Source organism: Pteropus vampyrus, unplaced genomic scaffold, assembly GCF_000151845.1.
Source record: "Pteropus vampyrus isolate Shadow unplaced genomic scaffold, Pvam_2.0 Scaffold55, whole genome shotgun sequence".
Classification (NCBI taxonomy): domain Eukaryota; kingdom Metazoa; phylum Chordata; class Mammalia; order Chiroptera; family Pteropodidae; genus Pteropus; species Pteropus vampyrus.
In genome coordinates, this window is record NW_011888836.1 from 184107 (window position 1) to 190670 (window position 6564).

The 6564-nt window shown below is 33.6% G+C and overlaps 1 pseudogene; it reads right to left on the reverse strand.

The window, feature by feature from the left end:
- Positions 1-881: 881 nt before the first annotated feature.
- LOC111739920 lies at positions 882-1000 on the reverse strand (annotated as a pseudogene).
- Positions 1001-6564: the final 5564 nt, after the last annotated feature.

The following is a 6564-nucleotide window of genomic DNA, read 5'->3' on the forward strand; positions in this document are numbered from 1 at the left end:
GGAAAATAAAGATAAACTCTTTCCTTTTGTGGATCTTTCAATTCTAAAATATGAAGATCAGATTGTGACAAATGCTATGGGCAAAAATAAATCTGAAAAGGAACAATAGAGTGCCAGAGGATAAAAATTATGTTTTGTTTTGTTTTTTCATAATTTGATACTCTAAGGTCTTACAATACAAATGAGTATCTAATAGATTCTGTGAAATGTTGAACATTTTTTTTCATCATAAAAGATTGTAGCCTATTTTCCTGAGACTGGTGTCTGACTTCTTTTTTGATCTCTGTCCTTAAAATCATGGTGAAGAATAAGTAACCCATAACTACTCCTGGGTAGATCCTGTGAAATACAGTCTAATTAACGTGTTTAAAAAGTACTGGCTTTAAAAAGGAAATATATATTTATTTTATTATTTGGATTGAGGACTTTAAGTCTAAATAAAATGATCAAAGCAATACCATATGAGTTAGTGTTAAATCTAAAAATAGAATTCATATCTTTTAATTTCAGTAAGTGTGCCAAACACAACTTGCACATAACAGAGAAGGTTCTTTCTGGATGCTACACATTTTATTTAATATTATAAAGTAAATATTTTTCAAGTTATATATGTTTCTACAGCATGCGCTATTTCATTTAACCTGACTTCAAGTGATCAAAACATGAAGGAAAAATTCAGAGACATTTTCTTTCAATTATTATATTTCTGTATGATTTGGTAACATGTCTTTTTTGAAACAAAGTTTTGACCTTGGTGTTTGTATTCAAATTAGTGTTTTTTGTTTGTTTGTTTGTTTGTTTTTAAGTGAGGCAACCCTTGGTTGACCTCACAGATTACAAGGACCTTGTCACGGTACAATCCCTTATTTTTTTATTTTTTACACTTACAGCACCTGGTCTTCCTAGGTGGTCTCCCATCCAAGTACTAACCAGGTCCAACCTTGCATAGATTCCAAAATCAGACGGGATTGGGCTCATTCAAGGTGGCATGGCTGTAGACACAAATTGGTGATTTTTTGACTGATTTTACCTAAGTTGTAAAACCTCCTGCTTGAGTTTCCTCATCTGAAAAACATATAAGAATAGTTTCTTGCTGTTACTGTTAGGATCAAAAAGTGAATAGCTCTAAAGCCTTGGTATAGAGAAGAGTCAAACCTTGGTAAGACAGTATAACAAAACACAGCAACTTTAACCTGATCTGACACATGGGGTACTTGCTCTCTATTGCCAAAGTAATTTATCTCACAAGTCACAACTATTACTTAAAGCTTGACTTTTTCAAAGGTCAAAGTTAAGTCATCTGTTATGTTTGGCTGGGATTCCACTTTCATCTATTCTCTGAAATTTTAAAGTCAACGGTGAAAGAAAGAAATAGAGGAGAGGATAGATGCATTATTAATAACAAAATTGGCTTTGCACTCTATCTCCCTCCTACTCTTCTCTACCCCATCACCATTCTGCATCCAGCATCTGTCAGCCTCCATATTCAAATGGGCAATTAACTATGAGAATTTTTAACATGGTTGACTTCTCTGCTCGACAATGTATAAGGTTGAAGTCCATGGTTCCTATTCTTAAGGAGATTAGGGTCAAATAGGGGAGACAATGGTAACATAGAAAACAGCAACAAATTACTCAGAACTAGACACTAATATTCTCTGATATAGAGGATAACTGATGTAGGAGTTATCAGGTATATCTTGTAATTAGGTATAATAGGACAAACTATATTTCTAACCATCCCATGCATTTCCCTTTGAGTTAATACTACATATATTGTCCTCCTGTACATTTAGTTTCTTCTCCATTACTGCCTCTTCCTATATCTAGAGACTTAAGTTCTCAACTTCTCAATTTTGCCTTAAATTAAAATAATTTAAAAATATACCTTTAATTGCTGTCACATTCTTCTTCTTTTCTCAAGTTTCTAAAACAGCGATTCTAAATGCTATCAGAGCTAACACCTTCTTTTTCTTACACATATTTTTAATACTCAAGTTTCTATTCTAAAATGAAATGCATAGATAATAACTTACACAATATATACATATACATATATATATATTATAAAATCAGCACAAAGCTCTAAATGTAATATAAGATGATAAAAGTACCTTATAATAATGTACATTTCAGTTTGAAAACGTTTGGCCATGACATAGTGAAGTAATGGTAAGAACAACAACACAAGTTGTGATGATATAGTGCACCTAACACTTAGCATGAACTGAAGAGAATGTCAGTTTAGTAGCAGTAGCTGCTATTCAGCGCCAGGTGATTGTTGCCAGGTCTGAAATCTACCCTAGAATTATCACGTCTTCTAATTTTCCACAAAAATCCAGATTTCAGAATTTTGGTATATAACCTCTTAATTTTTAAATGTTTACAACAAATCAATTTTTAAAAATCAAAGCAAAGTATTAAAGCTTAAACCGTAGACCTTTTTTGACTGCATAATCCTCAAATTAGCAGTTTCAATATTGTGGAAGTTGACATAAGTAGAACCATTTAAAAATAGAGCCAGAGCAGCCATTCCAGAGGAACCACCCTGTTCGTCTCCTAAAAAATTGTGAATTGTTTGGACTGGGCCAGACTAACATTGCCTTACAAATGAATGTTTGTAAAGCCAGCAAGATGGTGGACATCCTGACTGCAAGGACTGTGGATTTTGAACTTTCTATCTGAGGACAAAATCAGTAACCAATCATGTATAGCCAAGACTAAGCTCAGTTTATCAGCACCTATAGCAATTTTTTCTTCCCTCCATGTAATTATTTCTTTTCTTTTCTCATAAAAACCCCTTGCCTTCATTCTGTAATTGAGACAATATTTGGGCTTCTGCCTGAATCTGTGTTCCCAGATTTGCAATTCTTTGACCCCAGATCAATGAATTTTGCCTCTCATTTTGGCTTTTTATAATTTTAGGTTAACAACCTCTGGTGTAGATGCACTGAGATTAGCTTCAGTTTATGATACGTTGGCCTTTTAATTGGAGAGTGCAAGGAAAGAAATTCTAAGTTTGTCTTGTGTTATTCCTTCCTGAGCAGACATTTCTTTTATAAATTTAATAGGCTGAATAAAACTAAATATAAAGCATAATGGATATGTAGCAACTTGAAAAATAAGGTGACTTTTTCACTAAAATCGACCCCTGCTCTAAAACTTAGCATCATTTGCAGGCATAAAGGACATCTTTATTTTTCTAAATCAAGTCTTTAAGAATGATATTCAGTAATGGGAGAATCATTCCATTCTTCATTTATAAGTGAATTAGCATAACAAAGCTGCTTAATATGAAGGTTCACAAAGCTCTGATTAATACATTAATCCTTACATTTTACAGTGGGACTTATTTTTGCAAATAATTTCTATAAGAAACTTCTACTCTCATGTTTTTTTTATTTTCAAAATATTAACTCTTCAGGAACTGTCAGTAAAATGTTTCAACCTGGGGCGTGGCATTCTGTAGGAAGAATACTGGTGTGGCAAGAAGCCCAAGGTCTTTCCTTCACTTAAGGGGACTGTATGAATGATGCTTCAGTGAGACGTTTATATCTTATTTTGTCTTTTCATTTTATAACAGGTCCTAAATCAACTTTCTCTCACTCAGCAATTTGCTGGGCCAGTTATGAAACTCTCTTTAATAATTCTTATAGTTATCATTACAAAGTGCTTAAAGAATTCAATGAAGCTTCATTGAATTAGCCATGTGTGCACACATACAATACTCAGAATGTTTAAATTCAGGCAGATTGATATGTGGTTCAGGATTCTGGTTTTTCTTTTAGCAGTTTACCCTGGAGAAAGAGCTTGATTTAAAGTCCAAGTACCTAACCAATGTTGATGCCTTTATGTCAATGTTGTCACTAAAAAATAATTTTATTTATTAATTGTTCATTTTAGCACTGTATTTTCTATTAATTTTGAAATCACAAAACTAGGGAAGCAAAATTGGAAAATTTTAAAAATTTACTTAAATGTGACTATGAGATCCTATCAGAATGACTTGCCAGGAAATTTAATCTCCTTTGTTATGATCACTCTCTTCCTTTCCTTGAGTCACAAAAAAATTGAGGAAATTTGTCCAGATATAGAAAAAACACAGAAAAGCCTCTATTCATTGGCTTTCAAAAATATTTTCTTTTTATAAGCCTACGTGTTCAGTTATATGTGGGTCACTTAAAAGCATGCCATCATGGATGACAAAGGCCTATTTCCTGGAAAAATCTACACCGGGGTTCTAGCAGCCAATCCCCTCACAGACCTAGCCATCTCCTTGGGGTTTGCCCAGGAGTAAGACCCACAAGCCTTAAGAATGATTCCATTCAGGAATCAAATGTCTAATAAACAAAGCCTAGAACATTGTTTGAGAACAACCTGTGCTTCACCTAAACAACGAAAATCCTTTCAGGGAGGGATGCACTAAAAATCTGGATTCCTTATTGGAATCAGGTACAACAGGTTACTACCTCCAAAATCATCCCATAGCATTATTTAAAAATTGTGCATTTTTTAATAATAATGATAATACCATGTAACAGTTAATATTACTAAATCAAAATTTCCCAAACCTAAAACTTTTTCACAGAAGATTGATAACAATATTTAATTTGCTTACAAGGCAATATAAGATATAAACATCTTACTGAAGCATCATTCACACAGATTCTTTGAGAGAAAGAATTTGTACCTCTCCTCATTCCAAGTTGAAACTTATATTTTACTCAGTGAAATGACAGTTGTAGGGTTTTAAGATCTCAATTCATAATTGGTAAAATTTGATTAAGGTCATTAGACTGAGGTGGTTCTAATACTTCGGCAGCCTATATAAGCAAACCCAAACCTAAGCCTATAAATACCTCAAGGTTAAGAAATCAAAACCTAGGACAACTGATCATAAGCAGCCAACTAGCCTTTCTCAAATAAGGCAAACACTTAAGCTATAGCCAACCAAACCATTCCCTTGCTTTGTTTCTGTTTTTCCTCTACAAAAGCCTTTCCTCTGACTCCTGTTAGTAGAGCATGCCTATTTATTTCCACTTTGGCGCTGCCTGATTCCATTGATGTTCACTTGAAAAAACTATTAAAAACTTAATATGCCTCATTTTATCTCTTTACATTGCCCAGGCTATTGAATTTAAGAATGTTTCAATAAAACACCTAATCTCATGGTTGTCAGTCTGTAACTTGCGACCACACAAGTGTCTTGTAAATATATATGCTATGATATTTTGCCTACAGTCTGGAAATGTGTGTAGTATTATTTTTCAAATGCTTATAAATGTTGTGATTAGTAAAATTCAAATTTGTTTTAAAATTTTAATACATGCATAGTATCTTTCTACATTATTCATTTTTAAAATCAATGAATGATGAAAGCAAAATTATTATGTTGGGAGGGAACATTATCTAGAATTTTTTTGACATTAAAAATTGGTGGTAAAGTAAGTCACAAAGTCCAATGCTTCTATTGCACTTTTTTTTTCCCCTGAGGAAAGCCAGAAAATTAGAAAATGAAATTCAATTTTTATAGGCATCAAAGAACTGTGAAAACAATGAAGACCAGGTGAATTATAATTACAGAGAAAAGAGAATCACTCCAAGGGAAGTGTTGATCACAAGTGGTTTTAACTCTGGGACATTTGTTAACTCTGGGTATGAACTGATGATCAGTGTTGCCTAAGTAGAGGGACTCTGCTATGGGGAAAAGAGAAACTGCAAAAGCTTTTTGTTCTCACTTATGACTGGAGTGACAAATTTGACAGTTGAACAAAGTCAAATACACAAACATTTGCTGAATTCTGGTGTGCTATACTCAGCTGAACTCTCCTTAAAGACAGAGTAAATTTCCTTCAATCTTTTAATGATCAAGAAATTAAAAAAAAAAAAATCCTAAAGGGAGGGAGTGTGTGCTTCAATATTAGTGACCACCCTCACTAAACAGTTCACAAATTTTGAAGCTGCCTAGAACAAGAGACTGGAGAGATGCAGTGAAAAGCTCTAAAGAGGCAAATTAAGTCTATTGGTATAATTTTAAGTTTCAGGAGAAAATACCCTGGAAGGGCCAGGCCCTACAAGCAGGTTAAACTAAAGTAGACTGAATTTACCAAAACTATAATCCAGCTCCAACCCAGCACAATTCCTGATTGGATTGACATGATCACCCCGTGTTTTCTATCTGCCTAACCACAGAAAGAATATATTCTCTCTGTTGGAAAGTAGCATCATCTGAATCCTCTAAGATTCTTTTTGAATAAGGTCTAATGTAATGTGAAAAAGAAATACCCTTCTTAACAGGAAACGAAAGACAGTAGAAGCACACCAACATTATCCAGTAAATAATAGAGTTAGCAGACAAGGACTTAAAAATAACTATAATTATTTTGTTCCAAAAAATAGAGGAAAAAAATGAATAATATAGAGGGAGGGATGGATAATTTCATGCCTGATATCATTTGCCTCAGCTTTACTGGTGGAGTAGGAAGAAAGGGAGAAGAAAGAAGTAAAGAGAGAGAAAAGGGGAAAGAAGGGAAGGTGGGAGAGGAGAAGAAAATGAAAAAGGAG